The sequence below is a fragment of the Mobula birostris genome, chromosome 8, assembly GCF_030028105.1.
Source record: "Mobula birostris isolate sMobBir1 chromosome 8, sMobBir1.hap1, whole genome shotgun sequence".
NCBI lineage: Eukaryota > Metazoa > Chordata > Chondrichthyes > Myliobatiformes > Myliobatidae > Mobula > Mobula birostris.
The window spans coordinates 79210958-79236379 of record NC_092377.1 but is presented as its reverse complement, the minus strand read 5'-3'; the positions used below and the strand labels follow the sequence as shown (position 1 = coordinate 79236379).

General features: G+C 41.1%; 1 protein-coding gene across 12 annotated transcripts in view; it reads left to right on the top strand.

Moving 5' to 3' along the window:
* Nucleotides 1–25422, top strand: part of plcb4a (phospholipase C, beta 4a) — a 568665-nt gene that overhangs the window by 150944 nt on the left and 392299 nt on the right. The window lies entirely within an intron of this gene.

Below are 25422 nucleotides of genomic sequence, written 5' to 3'. Positions count from 1 at the left end.
CAGGCTGCAGGAGGAACAGTAAATAAGGGAAAGGAGGTTGGTATAAATTAAGTCATAGGTGATTTAGAGGAGATATGGAAAACAACTTGAGAAAGAAACAAGGAGGGCAAAAAGGGGTCATGAAATGACCTTAAAAAGTGGGAATGAGGAGAAGCCTAAAACTTTTTATAAACATATTAGAATGCCACTATGTTTGTTCTTGATTTTTTTTTTTGTCATGTAAGTTGTATATAATTTAGGTTCGTTTTATTTAATTTATGTTAGTAATGTACTGTGCTGCTGCTGCTTCATGGCATTTCTGCTCTGGGTACTTTATACTTCATTGTCGCCAAACAATTGATACTAGAACGTACAAACATCACAGTGATATTTGATTCTGTGCTTCCCGCTCCCTGGATTACAAATTGACAGTAAATATTAAAAATTTAAATTATAAATCATAAATAGAAAATAGAAAAATGGAAAGTAAGGTAGTACAAAAAAATCGAGAGGTAGGTCCGGATATTTGCAGGGTACGGCCCAGATTTGGGTCAGGATCCGTTCAGCAGTCTTATCATAGTTGGAAAGAAGCTGTTTCCAAATCTGGCCATACGAGTCTTCAAGCTCCTGAGCCTTCTCCCGAAGGGGAGAGAGATGAAAAGTGTGTTGGCTGCATGGGTCGTGTCCTTGATTATCCTGGCAGCACTGCTCCGACAGCGTGTGGTGTAAAGTGAGTCCACGGACGGAAGATTAGTTTATGTGATGTGCTGCAGCTTGTTCACGATCTTCTGCAGCTTTTTCCGGTCTTGGACAGTACAACTTCCATACCAGGTTGTGATGCACCCTAGAAGAATGCTTTCTACGGTGCATCTATAAAAATACGATATATATATTTATCATCATAAACTTGAACAATACGAATGAGCTTGTCTAAAGAAAGAGTAGATCCTTCCAGAGAGCAAAAGGGCAATCTCTGTGTTGAGCCAGCAAACTCTTAAATTCATACTTCCTATCAGTATTCGTGAAGGAGAAGCATGTGGCGTTTGGAGAGTTAAGCGAGGGGTACTCTTTGGAGCATGTGGTGTTTGGAGAGTTAAGCGAGGGGTACTCTTTGGAGCATGTGTGTATCAGAGAAGATGAAATGTAGGATTATTGAAGCACATTAGAGTGGTTAAATTTCCAGGGCCTGACAGGATTTGTACCAGGTTGCTCAGGGAAGTAGGGGAGGAGATAGATGACTATCTTTGTTAGCCATGGGTGAGCTACCACAAGATTTGGAATCCAGATGACTGGAAGACTGGAATAAAGGGACAAACTAATGTTTTCATTTCTGGAAACTACAGGCAGGTGAGCCTTGTGTCAGAATGGGGAAGTTGTTGGGGAGGATTCTGATTTTTTTTCCACTTGGGAAGGCAGAGACTAATTAGCAGGAGTCACTTTGGTTTTGTGCAGGGAAGATAGTCTCTCACAAATCTGATTGAGTTATTTATGGAGTTTACTAAGAAAACTGATGAGGGCAGAGAGGTAGGTATGATAGGCTGGTCCAGAAAATTAAGGCACAGGAGATCTGAGGGATGTTGGCAAAATTGGCTTCTGAGTTAGCAGGTAGTGTTGGATGGATATTTTTCTGAACAGAAGTCTATAATAAATGTTAATACCATAGAGATCAGTACTGTGACCTTGTTTGCAATGTATATAAATGACTTGGATGAGAATGTATGCAGTGTAATTAGTCAGTTAACAGAGAAAACGAAAAATCAGTGGATTCATAGATAGTGAAGAATTTTGACTAATTTTGGGTGATGGAACATATATCCACTGGAAATTTGGAAGGGGTGGTGGGAGAAAGAATTTAATCCGGACAAGTGTGATGCAGTGGACTTTAGAGGTCAAATTCTGCAAGGGGCATAGGGAGCAAGAACTAGAGACCTTAACAGTGTTGATGGTGCAGTCCATAGCTCCTTGAAGGTAGGGACACAGAAAGATAAGGTAATGAAGAAGACGTTTGCTGTGCTTCACTTCATAGGCTGGGGGAATAAACTTGTGAATGTTTATACAATTATGAGGAGCAGTGAGGGGTGCTACAGTAGTGCAAGAGGCATATGGTGGCATAGCAGTTAATGCAACACTATACAGTACCAGCTGTTAGATTGGGGTTCAGTTCCTGCTGCTGTGTGTAAGGAATTTGTATGTTTTTCCCATAACCATGTGGTTTTCATCTGGATGCTCAGGTTTCCTCCCACATTCCAGCAATGTGCGGTTAGGGTTAGTGAGTTGTGGGCATGTTAAGTTGGCACTGGAAGTGTGGCGAGACTTGCGGGTTGCACAGCGCAGTCTTCACTGATTTGAATTGACAGAAAGTGACGCATTTCACTGTTTGCTTTGATTTACATGTGGCAAAGCAAATCTTTCTCATCTGTAATAATAGGATAGATAAATTTCTTTTTTCTCTCCCAGGCCAAGAGAGTCTAGAACTAGTACGCACAAGTTTAAGGTGAAATAGGTGAAAACTCTAAAGAAGATCTGAGGGGTGCTGGTTATCTGGAATCAGCTGCCAGAAGAGATTGGAAAAGCAAAAATAATTACGATGTTTAAAAGACAATTGGACAGGTATTTGCCTAGAAAGGATCTAGAGCAGGATCCATGGACCCCTTGCTTAATAGTATTGGTCCATGGCATAAAAAGGTAGGGAACCCCTGATCTAGAGGGAATCAAGCTAATGTAGGCTGATGGGTTGGCATAGAAAGGCATGGTTGGCCTGGATGAAATGTGCTGTATGATACCATGAAAAATTATGTCATAGGTTGGCCAAAAGACCAGGTAATCTCCTGCAGTCCACGTGCAGAATGACCATTTGGAAGACAGTTGTGAGGATTTATCAGGAGGCTTGAAGCACTGGGAATATACACAAACAAATCCCAGGCATTGCTCTACCATGAGAGAGACACTTTATTATTCCTAAAAATAGGTGGGCATAGCTTCAGGCCAAAAGATGCAACTGATATGATGTGATGCCCAATGGAGAAGAGAAAACCATGCATCATTGTGGGTTTTATGATTCTCGGCATTATCAGACCCTGGTATCCCCACTGCTCTAAATTTTGACTTTTAATACAAGTGGAATAAGAGTGTTTTTTTTTTTTTTTCCCTTGACACAAATGGCTCCACTTTACTATGACTGCAAAAGGAAATTTTCAGATTTACTAATTATTAATTAGAGAAATTCTTTTTGATGCTGCTTTTGAGTTGCTTTGTGTCTTCTATTTAATTACTTCTCTGAGGAATGTAGATTACTTTTGCATTACTCTGATTTTCTTTTGCAACAGATTTAAGAGTGAGGTTGTGGTAAACCATATATATGTTGTAACTGGGTTAACTGTCTGGACACGCCCCTCTGCTGACTGCCCCTGTGGCTCCTCCCACAGAATCCTGTATAAAGGTGTTTCGCCTTTCCCCTCCCCCTCAGTCTGGGGGCAGACACTCAGCATGGAGGTCGTATTGTACAGCGAATAAAAGCCTTTCATTATTTTACCCAACCTCAGTCTTTTGGAGTTATTGAAGGTGCTTCAGAGGTGGAATAAACCTAACTTTCTATTTCTTTCTGACCTCCTTGCACACCCGGTCTGTGCCTTGCATCACGATCTTTCCCTAACTAGTGTAGAATTTGGGACCCGAGTTAATAGGGAGAGGTTGATTATGTTAGGATTTTATTCCTAGAAAATAGAGGATTGAGGGTAGATTTGATAGAAGTACACAAAATTATGAGGGGTATAGATATGGCAAATGCAAGTAGATTCTTTTCACTGAGGTTGGGTGAGACTAGAACTAGAGGTCATGGGATAAGGGTGAAAGGTGAAATGTTTAAGGGGAATATGAGGAGAAACTTCACTCAGAGGGTAGAACAAGCTGCCAGTCAAGTGGTGGATACAGGGTTGAACTCAACATTTAAGAAAAGTTTAGATAGGTACATGAAAGGAAGGGGTGTGGAAGACCAGGGTCCAGGTGCAGGTCAATGGGACTTGGCAGTTAATGGTTTGGCATGGTCTAGGTAGGCCAAGGGCCTGTTTCTGTGCTGTAGTGTTCTATAACTCTTATCGTTTCAGAGTTGCCAAAGCCTTATGCACCGTCGAGGCTCTTTTAAAGTAGAGACACTGTTGTGGTGTATGAAACACAGAAGCTCATTTGCTTGCAGCAGATTCTTACAAATAGCTATAACAAGCAATCTGTTTTCCTGCCTTTGGTTTTGAAAAGAATACTGAGCTGGAGATGAGGGAGAAAAGCCTTAATCGTCTGTAAAGTAGCGCCAGAGGAACTTTTAAACTGATCTGAAAGATTTAATCTGTCATCTGAAATTGTTCAGCAGTGTTCTACGGTGTTTAGCACTGTAGTGTCAGTTTGTACTCAAGATTCTACCATCTCCTGACCCAAAGGCAAAGTAGCCACAACTGGCACTAACTGAGCAAGAAACATAACAGATCAGTAGTGTTCTTTTCGAATGTTGGAGTAGATGGAGGAATCATTTGGCCTGCTCCTGCTGACACTGCCCATATCCCTTTATTCTTGAAACAGGATAGTTTTCTACAGTATGCAATAGTTGCCAAACTGAGCTGCATTGCAGATGATTTGACTTCAGACTATTCTACCGCTCAGTAAGATTGTAGCTGATCTTCCAGCTAAATTTATCTTTCCCTAGCTGAGTCCATATACCCAATTCCCAGTGTCCAAAACTTTGAAACTTTTGTCTTAAATATGCACAATGTAAGATTACTGTTTAATCGTGACCCTATATGGAGAATTTCAGATCACAAGACAGTTGAAATTTTTTGTATTCTTATAGGATTTAAAAATCCTCAACTGGGAACTTAACATTTTTATGCACTTTACACCATCCCCTGACTACCCATGCCATGTTCTTTTCTCACCTCTGCCATCAGGTAGAAGGCACAAGAGTCTCAGGACTTGCACCACCAGGTTACTAACCCACAACCATCAGGCTCTTGAACAAAGCGGATAACTACATTCACTTGCCCATCCATAGGAATGTTCCCACAGTCAATGATCTCACTTCAAGGACTCTATCTTGTTATCTCATGTTCTCATTATTTATTACTATTCATTGATATTTCCATTTGCACAATTTGTTGTCTTCTGCACTCTAGTTGATCTTTCATTGATCCTGTTATAGTTAGTATTCTATAGATCTGAATATGCCCACAGGAAAATGAATCTCAGCGTTGTATATGGTGATATATATGTACTTTGATAACAAACTACACTTTGAATTTATTTTGAACATCTTGTAGCTTGGCTTGTAGAAATGTCACTATATAGTGCTATATGCAGTGGATTCTAGTTAACCGGGCCATTGGTTAATCGGGCAGCCATTTATTTGGGACAACTCAAAGAACAAAAACTAATCTAGAAAATAGTCACGATTTTGTTTGCTTATTTGAGACACTATGCTGCTTAACTGGGACAGGAGACTGCTCCCAAACAGTTTCTAACTAGTGTCAGTTGTATGTACTTGCCTGGCCATTCAACACCATACCATGCTTAGAGTGAACAATTTATAAATAGCATCAGTTGCATGTGTTTGTCTTCAAAAAGCAATTATTTTTGTCACTGATAGTTGCCAAGAAATAAGCAGCAAGACAACTCAGAACTGTTTTGCTCACTGCAGTTTCAAGCATTCAGGCTTGGAGATGCTAGGAACGACCAGGTATGAAAATTAAACAATTTCCCTACTTCAACAAGTTAGGAACTACAAAGAATTTGAAGGTATCAAATATCATTTTGAATGTTACAATGAAAATGAGGATTTGGCGGATGAAATAATCAAAAGCATTTTATGAAGGCAGCTCATAATCTGCACTAGGTGTCTGCGTTAGGAAGTAATACCCAGAGAACATCTTAATCCTTCATCTAATGAAAATTCTGGGTGTAGTTTATCTCTAATATTTGCCCTACGCTATTCTCAACCTTATTATTTTGAGGAAATTGCTCCTCAGCATAGTTACACGCTGAAAGTACACAGAAAGCATCCTTAATAGCATTCAAGGTGATGACAAAGTTTGCCCATCTTGATCACCTATGTGCTATTGGATAAGGATATGTAGAATACTAATCCAGAGGCACTTGGTGGAAATACACTTCCAAGCGTGGAGGCTGTGCATCCTGGATTCAAGCTGGTGGCATTCCCATGTCTGTTGTCATTGTTCGTCCAATTGAGAGTTTTCAGTGTGCTGTGAAAGGATATTGAAAACTCAGAACTAGAAGTTTGGCAATTTGTTGCAGTATAATTTTGACTCACACCACAGCCATGTTGTTGTACTTGTGCAAGATGATATCATGTTCAAGTTTTGCTGGTGCAGCACTGATCCAGGCAAGTGGAGGGCACATATTCATGCTCATCTTCTGTCTGTATATTGTGAAATAATTATCTGGAATCAGACATTGACTCTCTACAGTGAATATCCACTCTCTAACTTCCTGTTGTAGCTACTGTAATTGTGGTTTCTGGTCCAGGTAAGTGTCTAGTGGATTTTAACATTGATGTTAGGAGATTTGGTGATTGATAATGCCCTTGCATGGTAAATGGACAACAATGGTCTCTTGTAGAAGGTGGTCATGGTGTTGCACTTGGCTGGTACAAATATTTCTTGTCACTTCCCAATGCAAGCCTGAATAGTGTTCACCTTGGGATATTTGCAGGCAATATTATATTCAGTACTTGCACTTTGAACATTTAGCTAAAGAGTTTTACTGCCTGAGGTGACTGCTTTACCTCTCTGTCTTTGCCAGAGAAAGCTTCAGGTCATCTGTGCTTCCCATTCTTATTCTATCATGACAAAGCTGCGGACAAGGCTTCAGCTCACATGAAGAGCACAGCAAGCCAACATAAAGCAACAGATCATCACTCCAGAATGATGATTTCAAGATAGTCCTAGTGACTGTATGGCTGTCATTATGGGAGTACATTTCTGTTGTTCACACAACCCACACTGGAATGAGGAGCAGTCAAAATAGTTATCATTGCCAAGGTACTGCCAATCGAAGCCACTGGTCAAAGCAGGAAGCCTTGACATAGCTGGACTGATCAAGTCAAATCAAGTCACTTTTTATTGTTGTTTCAACCATAACTGCTGGTACAAAACATAGTGAAAATGAGACAGTGTTTTCCAGGACCATGGTGCTATGTGAAACAAAACAAAAACTAGACTGAACTACACAAGAAAAAACACGAAAACTACACTAGACTACAGACCTATCCAGGACTGCATAAAGTGCACAAAACAGTGCAGGCACTACAATAAATAATAATAAATAATAAACAAGACAGTAGGCGCAGTAGAGGGTATAGTAGGTTGGTGTCAAGCCAGGCTGTGGGTATTGAGGAGTCTGATGGCTTGGGGGAAGAAACTGTTACATAGTCTGGTCATGAGAGCCCGAATGCTTTGGTGCCTTTTTCCAGATGGCAGGAGGTAGGAGTGTTTATATGAGGGGTGCATAGGGTCCTTCATAATGCTGTTTGCTTTGCGGATGCAGCATGTGGTGTAAATGTCTGTGATGGCGGGAAGAGAGACCCCGATGATCTTCTCAGCTGACCTCACTATCCGCTGCAGGGTCTTGCGATCCGAGATGGTGCAATTTCCGAACCAGGCCGTGATGCAGCTGCTCAGAATGCTGTCAATACAACCTCTGTAGAATTTGGTGAGGATGGGGGAGGGTGCGGTGGGAGATGGACTTTTCTCAGCCTTCGCAGAAAGTAGAGACACTGAATATTTCATCTTTTGGAAGTAAATAGTAGATCAACTGATTAAGTGGTGTCAAAACAACAACTTTGCACTCTACACCAGCAAGACTGTGGACTTCAGGAAGGGGAGGTCCAGAGAATGCACACCAGTCCTCATTGAGGGGTCAGTGGTGGAAAGGGTGAGCAGCTTCATATCACAGGAGATCTATCCTGGGCTTCAACATCACAGGAGATTAATCCTGGACCCAACACATCAATGTAGTCACAAAGAATGCACGTCAGCAGCTACACTTCATTAGCAGTTTGAGAAGATTTGATATGTCACCAAACACTTGAAAATTTCTATAGATGTTCAGTTGACATCATTCTGACTGGTTGCATCACTGCTTTGTAGACTCAAGACAGTTTTATTACGGACACAACCCTCCCGTCATTGAGGCTATCTCAAAAGACGATTCCTTATGGAGGCAGCATTCATCATTAAGGACCCTCACCATCTTGGGCATCCCCTCTTCTCGTTATTACCATTGTGGAGGGGGTATAGGATGCAAGGGCTCACATTCAAAGTTTTAGGATCAGCTTCTTCCCCTTACCTTCAGATTTCTGATGACAAACAATAAAGGGCCCAGCACTGATCCCTGCAGTACACTAGTCACAGGCCTCCAGTCAGAGAAGTGACCATCTACTACCACTCTGTAGCTTCTCCTGCAAAGCCTATGTCTAATCCAGTGTACTACCTCATCTTGAATGCCAAGTGACTGAATCTTCTTGACCAACCTCCCATGTGGGATCTTGTCAAAAGCCTGGGCTATAATATTCTGGCTTATTATTAGAGCCTTTCTTAAACAATGGTACAACGTTAACTATCCCACTCCTCTGGCACTTTATCCATGGCTAAGGATGTTTTAAATATTTGTGCTAGCCTCCCAAAGGGTCTCTGGGGATTTAACCACCCTAATTTGCCTCAAGACATCAAACACCACCTCTGTAATCTGTATCGGGTCCATGACCATGCTGGATTACCAGGAGGTCTCTTTTATCAGAAGTAAAGAAGGGGAAAAAAATAAATTGGTGGATTAATTGAGCCATCAGTTAATCGGAGTGGCTGCTTATTTCAGACAACCTCTGAAAGTAAAAACTAATCAAGAATATAGCTGGGATTTCCTTCATTCATTTGGGACATTATGCCCTTTAATTGGGATTGGAGACTGTTGCTGAAGAGTTTCTGACTAGCATCAGTTGCGTGCACATGTGTGGCTGTTAGACATTACACTGTGCTAAGAGCGAATTATTTTTAAATAGTTGCATGTGTGTGTTCAAAAAGCGGTGATTTTTGTCACTGGTAGTTCATGGAAAATAAGCAGTAAGATAATTCAGAGCTGTTTTGTTCACTGTGGTTTCAAGCATTGGAGATGCCAGAAATGTCCAGGGGTGAAAATAAAATGATTTCACTGCTGAAAGTTCGGAACTATGAAGAATTTGAAGGTATCTACAATCATCTTGAATGGTTATAATGAAAATGAAGATTCGGAAGATACAATTGTTGAAAGCATTGTATGAAGGCTGTCCATGAAGGCTCTAGATGTCTCTGCTGATTTTGTTCGTTTGCAGTCAATCAAAATAATATGGCCGCATATTCTGGATGAATTCCATTGTTCATATCGATTGGGAACTAATACATAGTTTATAGTACTGTATTGGTAGTGTTCTAATTTGTTCTGTATTTAATTTAAATATATAATTTGTTACTCACTTAAATGGTAGTTAGTCATTTTTTTAAAATACATTTTAACTATTTCCATGAATTTTAGCTTATTGGGGCAGCTGCTTAATTGGGCCAAAATGTACTTGCTCCGATATGTCCCAATTAACCAGAATCCACTGGGTCCCTTTCCTATTCCTTGTATGCTGACATTAAAGGGATTGTTTTGTTTCAATTAAAGCCCACAAGTTGGGTTGATCATGCGAGAAGTAGCGAAACCAAGATTCAGATGTTCTATAAATGTGCAAAGGACCAATATCATAAACTACTGGACTACATGCATGTAATATTCTTTGCACAACGCATTAAAAATATCAAATATCAGTTTGTGTTAAAAATTTGATTTGGAATTAAGCATACAATGCTCAAAGATGTGTAAAGGTTATGAAACTACCTGTTCGAGAGTATGATAAAGTTAAGGAATTATTACCTCAAAAATCCATCTGCAGTTCTCCTGCACAGCTTTGGGGAAGGCAGGTGGATTTGGGTGGTTGATCAATCTGCTCTCAGGTAAAAGATTAGTCATTAAGTGTTTTAATGAATCTCTGTGCCTATGTTGAAATAGATTTCTTATTTTTCCCATTGCATCAATGGTGCATTAATGCTCATAAATCCAGCAGACAAATTAATTCTAAAGAGCTGGATCAGAAAGCCAGTAAGTGCACCTGTTTGTTTCTGTTAATGTGGCTAAGATCTACCACGTCTGTGTCAAATTTGACCGCTCATTCCCTTCACTCTTTAATTGCTCCATTTGTCAGGCTCCTCTACTATGTCTTCTCTTTCAGCTAGACTCTACTCTCCAATCTCCCTTACTCGGGTTTTTGATTTCCCCCATAATCTCTATCCTACCAATCTGATGAACAATTGCATAGCAGTGAAGCTGGTCATCAGGTGGTACAGCTTCAAATTGTGCCTGCAGAATAACTGGCTAACCCTAATTCCGGATGTCCTTGTGAAAAGGCCTTCCCAGCTCACCTCATGACCCAGTTGCTCCTATAGCACAGCAGTCCCCAACCACCGGGCCGCAAAGCATGTGCTACCGGGCTGCGAGGAAACGATATGATTTAGCTATGCGAGTCTGCTGCACCTTTCCGCATTCCCCGTCACGCCCACTGTTGAGCCATTACGCATGCGAGGTCATTATCCACGCGTCATCCATGTCAGCGCAGGAAGGAGATCAACTCCTCGAGCTTGCAAATGACGGTGGGCTGAAAAGTATGTTTGACATAACATCTCTGCCGGTATTCTGGATCAAAGTCCAGGCTAAATATCCTGAGATAGCCACGAAAGCACTGAAAACGTTGCTTCCATTTCCAACATTTTTCTCCGAAGCAGAGCTTTCTGCAATGAATGAAATGAAAACTAAATTGCAGAATAGACTGGACATAAGGAACCCCCTTCGAGTATCGCTGTCTCCCGTCTCCCCTCGATAGGACAGTCTTGTTGCAGGAAAACAAGCCCAGGGCTCCCACTGATTCAGCAATATTGGTGTGTTGCAATGATTTTATATGTTCATACGGGGAAAATATGTCCTGTGTGTTTAATATCCAAATGTGACTTAAAATGTTATGATGCTATTGACTTACTTATATAACCATATAACAGTTACAGCACGGAAACAGGCCATCTGGCCCTTCTAGTCCATGCCGAACGCTACTCTCACCTAGTCCCACTGACCTGCACTCAGCCCATAACCCTTCATTCCTTTCCTGTCCATATACCTATCCAATTTTTCTTTACGTGATAATATTGAACCTGCCTCTACCACTTCTACTGGAAATTCGTTCAACACTTACTTCAAGCTCCCCTGTCCTCCCCTGATAATTGACTTATCACTATATTCATGCCAGGAAAATATGCACTGTGTGTTTAATATTAAATTTGTTAGATGAACCCTTTTAGAAATGAAATTGAGTGTATTAGCCACCTATCACCTATACTCCGGTCGTGATTAACATCACCCCCCTCTCCCACCCCGAACAGAATCGCCAAAAACGATTTGCAGGAAAAAAATCGGCACGTACACGCATGCGTACTGGTGCCTGCGCAAGGCTTCATGGTCATTGTAGTCTTTCTCGAGGTAAACACAATGTATTTGACTGCTACTCTTGTCAGTTGGCAACCATACCCCTCCCCCCCACCCAGTCGGCCGGTCCGCAAGAATATTGTCAATAATAAACCGGTCCGCAGTGCAAAAAAGGTTGGGGACCCCTGTTATAGCACAAATAGAATTTAGTTCATAATCAAGCTCTCAAGTACAAATGTCTTTGTAGACTAAATATTATGCCAAACTCGAGAACAAAAAATGTTTGACAAAGATTCACTGACAGATAATAAGGGAGGAATTGTGAAGTAATGGCATCTGTATTTCTGTACCAGTGTTGGTTCTTCTGTTGCACTGGAGGATACCAGCACATCCAGGATTTCATATCCCATATTGTTTACAAGAAGGTGATGAAGCTACTTTAACAAAACTTATCAGATGGAAATTCAAGGACTTTGAGTCATTGTGAATTTCAGTGGTACTGATTTACCTGATCAAGCATGGTATTGCTAGATATTTCCCCTCCACTTGGTAGTAGCATCAAAGTGTGATACAGTAAGGTTGGTGCTGATCAGCTATTATCTAATTGAATCATGGGATGGCTTTGGGAGCCTTCAGAGATCTGCAATACTGCAGTATGTCCTATCCTATGACATCAAGCTAGCTTGAGGCTAGTTGGCAAACGTAGTATCTATAATGAGGCTCTTTGCACCTGCAGCTATGAATTGAATTGACTTTATTACTTACATCCTTCAAATACATGAGTAAAAATCTCTCTTACGTCTCCATTCAAATGTGCAATTATAGTAATTTATAATAAATATAATGTACAATAGGATAGACAATATAACATAGAAACACAATAGCATCAGCATGAATTAATCAGTCTGATGGCCTGGTGGAAGAAGCTGTCCCAGAGCCTGTTGGTCCTGGCTTTTATGCTGTGGTACCGTTTCCCGGATGGTAACAGCTGGAACAGTTTGTGGTTGGGGTGACTCGGGTCTCCAATGATCCTTTGGGGCCTTGTTACACACCTTTCTTTGTAAATGTCCTGAATGGATCACATCACATCACATCTACAGATTCTCTGGGCTGTCCATACCATTCTCTGCTGAGACCTGCGATTGAGGGAAGTGCAGTTCCTATACCAGGCAGTGATGCAGCCAGTCAGGATGCTTTCAGTCGTGCCCCTGTAGAAAGTTTTTTGAATTTAGGGGGCCATACCAAATTTCTTCAACCGTCTGAGGTGAAAGAGGCGCCGTTACGCCTTTTTCACCACACAACCGGTATGTACATACCACGTGAAATCTTCGGTGATGTTTATGCCGAGGAACTTAAAACTGTTCACCCACTCAACTCCAGACCCGTTTATGTCTATACGGGTTAGCCTGACTCCATTCCTCTTGTAGTCCACAGCCAACTCCTTTGTTTTGTGACTTTGAGGGAGAGGTTGTTTTCTTGACACCACTGCGTCAGGGCGATGACTTCCTCTCTGTAGGCTGCCTTATTATTATTTGAGATTAGGCCAATCACTGTAGAGTTGTCAGCAAATTTAATTAGTAGATTTGAACTGTGGGTGGCAACACAGTCATGGGTATCAAGAGAGTAAAGGAGGGGGCTTAGTACACAGCCCTGAGGGACACCTGTGTTGAGGGTCAGAGGGGCAGAGGTGAGGGAGCCGGCTCTTAGCACCTGCCGGTGACCTGGCAGGAAGTCCCAAATCCAGTTGCACGAGCCAGGGTGAAGGTTGGATGAAACTTGTGACCCCATCTGTGAACTCTGAGATGTCCTCACCATGGACGGCATTCCAGTCAATGTCATCAAAGCAGTTCTGCAGCAGGGAGGCCGACAGATCAGACCAACAGTGGACGGTTTTAACTATGACCGCCTCTTGTTTCAGCTTCTGCCTGTACTTCAGCACCAGAAAATGGAGGAGTGATCTGATTTTCCAAATGGAAAACTGCCTGCCCTTTGCTCTCTCATGACTTACTGGTTTCTTTCAAAATCAATTTGTGTCATGCACTTGACTGGCTGCCTTAAGTGCCCGTTCAATGCACTGGTTTGTATAAGGAATGTTTGTCAGAATTTTTTATCCACTTTAAGCCATCTAGCAATGTACCTTCTAAAAGGATCTGTGCTTTGTACATTTTCCATTATCATTAACCTGGCCAGATATTTGCTACTAATTTCCTTTGGTGCCTGATTGCATATGTCACACTTGTAGCTCTTGAAAATCAGTAACGTTGGATAAAAATGTCCCATTTCAATTTTTGCTATGCCTTCAGTGAGACCCTCTCAGTAGTTTGCCTGGCTTACCGGCTCTCAAGCATTTTGTGTCTCTAGCCCTTCCGTCAGCAAACATCCTGCTTTATCCTCTTCCATGTCGCTGTGTTTCCGTTCTGTTTTATTTCCTAGATCTAATGATATATTTCGTCTTTAGAAATGCTCTCACATAGTTCACAGTCAAATTGCAAATCGCAAATATTGAACTCTCTAACATATCTAACATGTTTACCACCTGCCTTTCTTATGACTTGGAATGATCTGTCCTTATTTACTTTGCACGAAATCACTGACCCATGACTTTGTCAAATACATCCCAAAATTGATGCCAGTGCAGAATCTGTAATGGAAAAAATGTTAGAAATACTGTGGAAAGAAAAGCAGTTAATGTTTCAGGCTATAAGAACACAAGAATTAGCAGTAGGAGTCAGCCATCTGGCCCATTGAACCCACTCAGTTAGTTATTCAATAAATCATGGCTGATCTGGCCGTGGACTCAGCTGCATCTAGCTGCTATATCCCCATAACCTTTAATTTCCCTGCTGTGCAAAAATATGTCTAACGGTGTCTTATATATATTTAATGAGGTAACCTCTACTGCTTCCCTGGGAAATTCACTACTCTCTGGGAAAAGCAGTTTCTCCTCTCTCCATCCTAAATCTATTTCCCTGAGTCTTGAGGTGGTGTCTGCTAGTTCTTGTCTCACCTACAAATCGAAACAATTTTTTACCTCAATCTTATCTATCCCTATTTCCCCTTCTTCCATCATCATTTTAGCTGCCACTCTCTGCTTTATACATTTAAAAAATCTTTTGCTATCTGTTTTTATATTTTGTGCTAGTTTATAGTTTGCTTGCTTTGTGGTTCTTTGTTACTTTTCAAAGTTTTCCCAATCTTCCAGTTTCCCACAATACTCCTGGCAACTTTGTATTAAGCTTTTGTTGAACACCATGAAAGATCTCTTAAGTCTTCCACTGTTCATCAACCTATATAACCAGTCTTCCCAATCTCTGCTAGCCAGCTCCTCCTTCATCCCGTTGTAGCATCCCTTGTTTAGAGCTAATCCGTGGTTTTAGATTGAACTATTGCACCCTCCATTTGTATGAGAAATTCAGTCATACTATGATCACTCTTCCAAGAAGATCCTTAGCTATAAGATCGTTAATGTTACTGGTCTCATTGCCCAAAATCAGATCAAAGGCATAATTATCCCTTGTGGGTTACTAATATGCTGTTCAAAAAACGATTGTGCATGCATTCTATCAAGTCTTCCTCAAGACTGCCTCAACCAGCTCGATTCATCCAATCTCTGTGCAAATTGAAGTCCCTTGCATGCATCAGCTGTTTCTTGATTTATTGCCTGTGATACTGTAATGATATTAATTGGTGGCCTATAGGCAACTCTCACCACTTTTTTTTCTTCCTCTTTACTATTCCTGAAACTCCACCCAGGTGGGTTCAACATTCTGCTTCTTAGATATTATATTGTTTATATCTCATTTATTCTTAATTAAACACCGTACCCCACTTCCCTTACCTTCCTGCCTACCTTCACCCTGCAACCACGTTTCTGTAATGCCCACTAATTAATACCCCTTTGTAATGAATTTTGACACAAGTTCTCTGACCTTGTTTCAGAGATCCTCCAGAGAAAACTACAGACCTGTTGCTCCCTGCATTATGAAATAAAGAGCTACCAAAACATATCCTTTTATTGATGACAGTAACTTTACTGTTTGTCATGTCCAAGTATAACAATATATCACAAGTTGCGCTGTATAGTACAAAATAATTCTGAAAGGAATCAACACAGGGTCTCAGTTTCACATCATATTCAAAATTGGCCACTTCTGATAGTTAAAGTCTCCCCAGCAAATCCCACTTAAGTCTCTGCATGCACTGAAATGCCATCCAAGTTACTCAAATCTCTAGTGGATTTGGACATAGTTTCAATTCTGAATCTTGAACCTATTTGGGCAAGAAAGAAGCATGATACAGTTAAGGCCAGTGTTATCTTTTTATGTCTGCACTTTGTTTGGAAATCACAAGGCTGGTCCATAGCTTAACGATGAATGCATTGTTATAATGGAAAGTACAGCATGTTGCCCTATAATTTGCAAGTCTTTAAATCAACCTGCCACTTGAACAGTGAAATAAAATTAAATGTCATCACTGCTGTTGAGGGACAGATGAGCCTTGGCAATTGAAACTTTGGCGGGCTTGACATTTACTGCAGACATTTGATCTGAATGAGGGAATTGCCGAGCAAACTTAAGCCTTCAGTTCATTTAAATATTGTTCGTCGTTTGGATCCTGCAGGGCTAAGTACTAATGACAAATTAATAATATGAAGCAGATTTTGTCAAGGTTAGCTGCCCCTCCATTCAAGTGGTTATTAATTCTGAAAATGTGCACTGTGGACAATGTGTGAAAATTGTGTGCACGGTTACTGTAGCTGACCGCTGATTTGTGAATGCAAATTCTCCAAGATAATTGATCTCATGGGCACATGCCACTTCATTCAATTGTCACTTGTTATGGGTGTTTCTCCCAAATTTCAACTCAGCACATTGGCACTGGTTTTGTTTAACTTTGTATGTAAATAAAGTTAACGCAATGCTGTACTGTAATCCTGTATTTCTAACACTGTGCCTCCAGTTCAGCAATAGGGGTAGAGCTTAAAAATTTGCAAAGAGTACGTATCGCTTAATCTGCCAGTTAATGCATGCTGTGAAACTTTTATATGATGCAAAGATGGAACTTTTCATTAATTTATTAAATCATACTCCCACAGAGCTGACTGAAGCCTGATTAAATTTTTTAGAATTGCCGTCAGGTCTTTGAGGACATGGGAAACCTAACAGCAGAAAATAGATGAAAGGAGTTGGTACCAGTGGGTAAAACGGAAAGCGAAGGATGGAAAATAAATTGAGAAGGGAAAGAGAGTGTTACAGAATGTTGAAATGGTACAACACAGGACTGGTCTGTTTGATAGCTGTCAGAAGAGTTCTTATTAAGGATATGGTAATTGGCACTCTTCCCAAGTTGTCTGGTCTATGTGCTTAACAGTTTATAAAATGCACTTGAATTTAGTTGCAGATGTGAAGTAACCTTAAGGAGGCTGAAATGGTAAGATTGTCATTTAGGAGGTAGGTGGCCCAAAGATATACTTGGAGGGTACAGCCCAGATCCTGACCCGGATCTGGGCCGTACCCTCCAAATATCCAGACCTGCCTCTCGTTTTTTTCTTGGACTACCTTACTTTCCATTTTCTATTTTCTAGTTATGATTTATAATTTAAATTTTTAATACTTACTATTGATTTGTAATCCAGGGAGCGGGAAGCGCAGAATCAAATATCACTGTGGTGATTATACGTTCTAGTATCAATTGTTTGGCGACAATAAAGTTTAAAGTACTGGACTGATTTTCGAGTTCTACAAGTGTATTCCTGAGACCCACAAAGGTCTAAACCCACTGTCGCTGTTCACCATGTATTCCTCCTCATTAACCGAGCAGACAAAATGGCCTGATAGACCAGCATGAGGTCTGTTGGGATGACATGATTTTCAAAGCTTGAGACTGACATGCCTTATCAGGTAACAAGGAAATAACCGTGACAATGAGATTGCCAGTGCACTTTGTGTTATTGCAAACAATAAAAGTAAGCAAATGACATTCAAAACTGAAGTTCATGGAAGTGAGTGCACAGGCCATGAAGCCAATCATCACTGCAGCCAATTCAGGCACCTATTAGTTGCATTGGCCACAGCCTCAGTTCAGCGCAGAGACAAGTAAACCTCGCGGAGCAGCGAGTTGAACACCAGCCTGTCCCTCGCCTCCAGCCCTGACACCCTGACTTTTTCAATCTGACCCGCTGCTTAAGTTGTCCAAACCTTGAGACTTTCCTCATTCTCTGAGAGTCTGTAATGTAATCTACAGAATGTTAACCCAATAGGACAATTTGTTGTTTAAATAATGTGAGATTTGCATCTCCTGCAGCAACATGTGCAAGTTGTTGTTATTGCAGAGCAGCCAGCTGGCCCCACTGAGACTGTTGACCGGCATGCTCAAGGGAAATGACCTTTGGGTGGCACTTTCTCAACAGACCTTTGCACAGCCAGCAGTGATTCTTAGGACTTCCCAGAGCAGTTAAGGCAGAGACCTCTTTCCACTAACTTTCCTATATTTCCAGTATTTGTTTTGCTTTTAGATTTGTAACATCTGCAGTTTTTTTTATTTGTTTTAGATGTATACTATAGTACCCTGCTTTTCTGCGTACATTGTAATGCTGAATATTTAAAAAAAATAGTTCTTCATGACCTGTTTGCATTCATTCATCATATTTTGCACACCAGCTTAACTGATGTGCCATCTGGTCCCTTATAGGATGTCTCAGAAGGTCCATAGAACTGCAACGAGCATTATCATTCCTTGTTTTTATATTTATTGTCAGGTACAGTCACTCTTTCTCAGATGAAGCCAATTTATAAGTTGGAATATTGGTCCAAGATGCATTTTTCACATAAGAGAACACAAGCATTAATCATTTGGTTTGATGATGATATTCACTTTTAGAGTTGGATCTCAGTGTAACAAAATAGTTTTAATCAAAATTATTGAAGCATTTGTCTGGTTGGGTGATAGAAAAGAAGAGAAAGATAAACCACTTAACTGCAGTAAAGTATTACCCTGGTGGTTGAATGTACCTTCTGCTAGTAAATTTATTTTGTTACTAATTTCTTTTCTCTGATTTTTTGGCTTAGTGCCTCTTCTTTATGTAATTATGTCCAGTAGATTACAGTGAATATTGAGCCAAGAGTGGCAACTAAGTAATTGTCTGTTTTGCCTCCCAGTAGAAATGACAAAGATCAAGTACTAAGTATTAATTGCTTGGTACAAGCTAGTTAAGCCCAATTAAAACTTGTTTATTTGAATGCCAGTTCTTCTTGTGGAATCCTCTGATGCATTTGTTTAATAGCCTTGGCTGCTGCATGATTTTATGGGTGATCAGGTACAATCTTTTAGGATTTTATTGAAGTTGATGAAGAGTGATACTGGCAGGTGCAATGCTGCCATTCCAATTGCTCTCATGAGTTTCCCACCTGATTAAGGTAAAGTTACCTAATTACTTTGAAACAGAGTTAAATACTTATAAGTATTTATTTTATACACAATTGCAAAGAGAGATTTATTGTTGCATTCTAACAGACTTTCCCCTTAGAAATAAAAGTGAGATTTAATTCATAAAATGCAACACGTCCTCTGGATGTTACAAAACTTAACTGACCTTTGAAATCTCGTCACTGTTGTAATGTAGGGAAATACCTCAATCAACTTGTGCACAGCTAACATTATAAAAATAAAAGCAAGTTAAGCAAATTATGCATTTTAGTGGGAGTAGTCAAGGGATTTAGTGTTGGCTAGCGTGATTCACTTTACTGCTCTTGAAATATTGCCTTAGCGTGTATGTGACGACTATTGAAACACTATTTCAAAGAAGAAAACAACCCAATGCTTTTGTTTCAATAAAGCTAACTCAACCACTGACCTTGTTCTCAATACAACAGTGAGAATAGTTGAAGTGGAATGCCACTGAAGTCCTGATGCTCCAAGTCTATTCCACAATGTGTCCAGTATTACTGAAATGTAATGTTGGGTTTGAAAGTGATGTCCATCTTCTCAGGGAACTGTGGGTCATGTCTATTAGAATGTGTCTGGGATGTGAATACACTTTGCTATTCACTTAAGTCTCCTGTGGCATTAGGGTATCATCTTCAATTTCTCAAAGGTGACCAGGATAGCAATGGAAGAATGCTTGTATGGATTTGCACTAAGGAAAAATGCTATCTGTCCAGTCCCTGGAGATGTTCCAAAAATGGTTATTGTAAAAGCATCCAGTCAAAAACTGTGTGAATGTCATTGAAATATATTAGAAATAGAAGACGAGCATTGGAAATGAACAGTGCAACTGAGAAGCAGTTCATGCAATGCAAGACTTAGTGAAATTACTAACTACAGTAAATGCTCATTTATCTAGTATTTATGCATCTGGAATTCTCATGCAAATAGAAAGCATTTCTGAACATATAAAGATTTGACTTGGAATACAGCAAATAAAAGGGATTTAGTTTGTCTCAATATTTGAGCTTTGCTTAGGCTATGTGTTGAGATCTGTGTATCGTCTGCATAAGTGTTTTGCTTTTATGAAAATAAGCCCCAAACATTATCGTGCACGATGAAAGTGAAAAGACATTGTTAGTTTATTCACATTTATGCAATGTCGGTGCAGTTGTAGGCTGATTAGGGGCAGCATCCTGTTTGAAGATTTGGCATTTCATCTTAGTTAATTCAGTCATTCATATAATTTATTTTTGATGTATTTTAGAGAGAGATAATTTAACCTTTGACCCTTACCTTGGTCAGCTGACTTAGATGAGGTAAATGCCACATGGATCCTAATTAATTCAAACTACTCTCAACTTTATTGTCTCATTGCCAATATGCTCGCAAGTTATTTTGATGACAGTTCAGCAGTTCCTGATTGCATTTCTTCCTTTAGAACCCTTACTCACCCAAACTACTTAACTCCCCTTACAACACTGAAATAGGGGATACCCCATTGGCCAAATGATTGATCCTCCTCCTCCCTGGCCAGATATGGGTGTTTTCCTTGTGATAGTTAGTCTCACTACCCTACCTAAGAATCTTTTTTTTTACTCTTACCAGTTCTGTGCCATTCTGTTTCAATTCAAATGCTTCTGATTTATTGGGTTAGTCTATGTCCAATTTTCATTGACTCTAGCCTAAGGCTACAAGTAGCATTGCCTCCTTGTTCTTCTCCCAAACATGGAAATGCTTCTGATGTTATTCCTTTCTTTTTCCTGAATTTGGCCATTTCGCACCAGTTGCATCCAGTGCAAGTCAGTCGATGGTTATTTCAGTTCAAAGACACAAAGAAATACATCTGAGATAGACCTATTTAGATTTTTTCCTACCTTAATAAAGGGGGGTCCCACAAATAGAATAATGGTACAGAAGAGTGAGTGGCTGTGGAAGTGATGCAGGGGGTAGGGTTTCAGATTTCTGGATGATTGGGATCTCTTCTGGGAAGCTATGACCTGTACGAAAAGGACAGGTTACACCTGAACTCGAGAGGGACTAATATCCATACAGGCAGGTTTGTTGGGGAGGGCTTAAACTAAGTTGTTGGGGGGGGTGGGGTGGGGTAGGGAACGAGGGTGATAAAGCTGAGGAGGGGATAATTGGTTTAAAAGTAGATGCAGTGTGTAATGAGACCATGAGGAAGGACAGGCAGATGATAGGGTAAAATTACAGTCAGTGGAATGAGTTGAAGTGTGACATGGAGGCAAAATTGAAAAGGTTGAGGAATACAGGACCAAAGGCTTTATATTTGAATGCACACTGTATGTGGAATAAGGTTCAGTTAGAGATGTGTTTGTGGTTATCACTGAGTCGTGGCTAAAGGAGATTATAGTTGGCAGAGTAACATCGAAGGATGCAGCTTGTATCGAAAGGAGAGCCGGGTAGGCAGAGGGGGTAGGGTAGCTCTGTCGGTAAAAAGTGAAATCAAATCCTTCGAAAGAGGTGACATTAGAAGAATTAGCCAGCCAATAACATCAAAGAGATACCAAAAGTTTATTCAGATATGTGAAGAGTAAAATAAAGAAGAGAATGGATATTGGACCGCTGGAGAGGTTGTAATCGGGGACAAAAGCGCAGATGAACTTATGTATTTTGCGTCAGTGTTCTCCGTGGAAGACACTAACAGTAATCCAGATGTTCGAGAGTGTCGGGGTGGGGGGGGGGGAGAAAAGTGAGTGTAGTTGCTCTTGCTAAGGAGAAAGTGCTTGGGAAGCTGAAATGTCTGAAGGTACATAAATGAGATGGTTTACAGCCTGGGGTTCTGAAAGTGGTAGCTGAAAAGATTGTGGAGGCATTAGTAATAATCTTTCAAGAATCTCCAGACCAGAAAATTGCAAATGAGTCTGCATGTTTTAAGAAGGGAGGAGGATAGAAGAAAGGAAATTATAGACCAATTAGCCTGACAAATAGTTGTGAAGATATTTCAGGGTACTTGCTGGCACATGATAAGGTAAGCCACATGATAAAATAGGTCGAAATCAGCAAGGTTTACTTGAGGGGAAATCTTGCCGAGAAAACAGTTGGAATTCTTTGTGGAAATAACAGGCAGGACAGACAAAGGAGAATCAGTGAATGTTCTTTATTTCCATTTTCTGAAGGCCTTTGACAAGATGCTGCATATGATACATTGATACAATGCCTATAAAAAGTATTCACTCCTCGGAAGTTTTCATGTTCTATTCCTTTACAACATTGTATCACAATGGAGTTAATTTGGCTTGTTTTGACATTGATCAACAGAAAAAGACACTTTCATGTCAAAGTGAAAACAGTCCTCTACAAACTGATCTAAAAAAATTACAAGAATAAAACACAAAATAATTAATTGTGTAAGTATTCAATCTTTTTAATATGACACACCAAATCACCACTGGTGCAGCCAATTGGTTTTAGAAATCACATGATTAGTTAGATTGGTCGATGTTTCGGGCCGGAACCCTTCATCAGGACTGTAGGGGGAAGGGGCAGAGGCCCTATAAAGAAGGTGGGGGGAGGGTGGGAAGGAGAAGGCTGGTAGGTTCTAGATGAAAAACCAGTAAGGGAAAAGACAAAGGGGTGAGGGAGGGAAAGCAGGGAAGTGATAGGCAGGAAAGGTGAAGAAGGAATAGGGGAAAACACAATGGGTAGTAGAAGGAGGCGGAACCAAGAGGGAGGTGGTAGGCAGCTGGGGGAGGGGGCAGAGTGACATAGGGATAGGGGAAGGGAGGGGGAGGGAATTACCGGAAATTGGAGAATTCTATGTTCATACCAAGGGGCTGGAGACTACCTAGACGGTATATGAGGTGTTGCTCCTCCAACCTGAGTTTAGCCTCATCATGGCAGTAGAGGAGGCCATGTATGGATATATCTGAATGGGAACGGGAAGCAGGGTTGAAGTGGGTGGCTACTGGGAGATCCTGTCTGTTTTGGCAGACGGAGCGGAGGTGCTTGATGAAACGGTCCCCCAATCTGCATTGGGTTTCACCGATGTAGAGGCTGCACCAGGAGCACTGGATGCAATAGATGACCCCAAAAGACTCACAAGTGAAGTGTTGCCTCACTTGGAAGGACTGTTTGGGGCCCTGAATGGTGGCAAGAGAGGAGGTGTAGGGACAGGTTTAGCACTTGCGCTTACAAGGATAAGTGCCAGGTGGGAGATCCGTGGGGAGGGATGTGTGGACCAGAGAGTCGCAGAGGGACTGATCCCTGCGGAAAGCGGAGAGGGGTGGAGAGGGAAAGATGTGCTTAGTGGTGGGGTCCTGTTGAAGGTGGCGGAAGTTGCGGAGGATAATGTGTTGGATCCGGAGGCTAGTGCAGTGGTAGGTGAGGACAAGGAGAACTCTTTCCCTGTTGTGGTGGCGGGAAGATGGGGTGAGAGCCGAAGTGTGGGAAATGGAGGAGATGCGGTTGAGGGCATCATTGATGACAGCGGAAGGGAAACCACGATCCTTAAAGAAAGAGGACATTTGAAATGTCCTGGAATGGAAAACCTCATCCTTGGAGCAAATGCGGCGGAGACGGAGGAACTGGGAATAGGGAATGGCATCTTTGCATGTGGCGGGGTGGGAAGAGGTATAGTTGAGGTAGTTATGAGAGTCAGACACACGGATGCTGCCCGACCTGCTGAATTCCTCCAGTGTGTTGTGAGTGTTGCTTTGACCCCAGCATCCGCAGAGTATTTTGATTGGTTAAATGGAGATCGCCTCCACAAGGTCCAGCTGCTGGTGAATCGGTATCTTGGTTAAAAAAAACACCATGAAGACAAAAGAATACTCTAAGCAACTGCATGAAAAGGGAATTGAAAAGCACAAGCCAGGTGATGGATACAAGAAAATTTCCAAGTCACTGACTATCCCTTGGCGTACAGTTAAGTCAATCATCAAGAAGTGGAAAGAATATGGTGCAGCTGTTCATCTTCCTAGAGAAATCCTCAGAAACAGAGTGACTGTGTCAGAATGTGACTAGTGAGGGAGGACACCAAAGGACTTATGACAGCTCTGGATGAGTTAGAAGCTTCAGTGGCTGAGATAGGAGAGACTACGCATACAACTGTTGCCCAGGTGCTTCACCAGTCACAGCTTTATGGGAGAGTGGCAAAGAGAAAGCCACTGTTGAAAAAACTCTCATGAAATCTCAGCTAGAGTTTGCCTGAAGGCATGTGGGAGACTCTGAAGTCAGCTGGATGAAGGTTCTATGTTCCGATGAAAGGCTTGTGAAGGTAGAGGGTAAAATGAATACAGCAAAATACAGGGAAATCCTGGAGAAAAACCTGATGCAGACTGCAAGAGAACTGCAACTTGGGAGAGTGAACCCAAGCATAAAGTCAAAGCTACACAGGAATAACTTAATAACAACAAAGTTAATGTCCTGGAGTCGGCCAACTCAGAGTCCAGACCTCAATTCAATTGAGAATTTGTGGCTGGACTCGAAAAGGGCTGTTCACTCACGATCTCCAAACAATCTGACAGAGCTTGAGCGGTTTTGTAAAGAAGAATGGGGGAAAAATTGCAGTGTTCAGATGTGCAAAGCTGATGGGGACCTATGCACACAGACTCAAGGCTGTAATTGCTATCAAAGGTGCATCTACTAAATACTAATTTGAAGGGGGTTGAGTAATTATGCAATCAATTATTTTGTGTTTAATAATTGTAATACACTTCGACCAGTTTGTAGAAGTTTGCTTTCACTTTGACATGAAAGAGTATTTTCTGTTGATCAGTGTCAAAACAAGCCAAATTAAATCTGTTGTGATTCAATGTTATAAAACAATAAAACATGAAAACTTCCAAGGGAAGTGAATACTTTTTATAGACACTGTAGGTAGAGGGGCAAGTAGTGTTGAGGAAGCAGGGAGTCTGCAGGAGGACTTGGACATATTCGGAAGAATGGGCAAAGAATTGGCAGACCGTGTATAGTATAGAGGGGTGTATGGTTATCCACTTTGGTAGAAGGAATGAAGGTGTAGACTATATTCTAGTTTGGAGAGGGTCCAGAGGAGGTTCACGAAAGGATTAATGTTTGAAGAGAATTTGATGGCTCAGGGCCTGTACTTGCTGGAATTTTGAAGAATGAGAAGGCATCTCATTGAAACGTATGTTGAAAGGTCTAGATAGAGTGGATGTGGAGAGGATGTTTCCTATAGTGGGTGAGTCTCGGACCAGAGGACACAGCCTCGGAATACAGGGACGTCCATTTAGAAGAAAGATGAGAAGGAATTTATTTAGACAGAGGGACGTGAATCTGTGGAATTCATTGCCATGGACAGCTGTGGAGGTCATATCAGTGAGTATATTTAATGCGGAGGTTGATAGGTTCTTGGTTAGTCAGGGTGCCAAAGGTTATGGGAAAAGGTAGGAGAATGGGGCTGAGAGCGATAATAAATCAGACATGATGGAATGGTGGAGCAGACTCAATGGGCTAAGTGGATTAATTCTACTCCTATATCTTATGATCTTA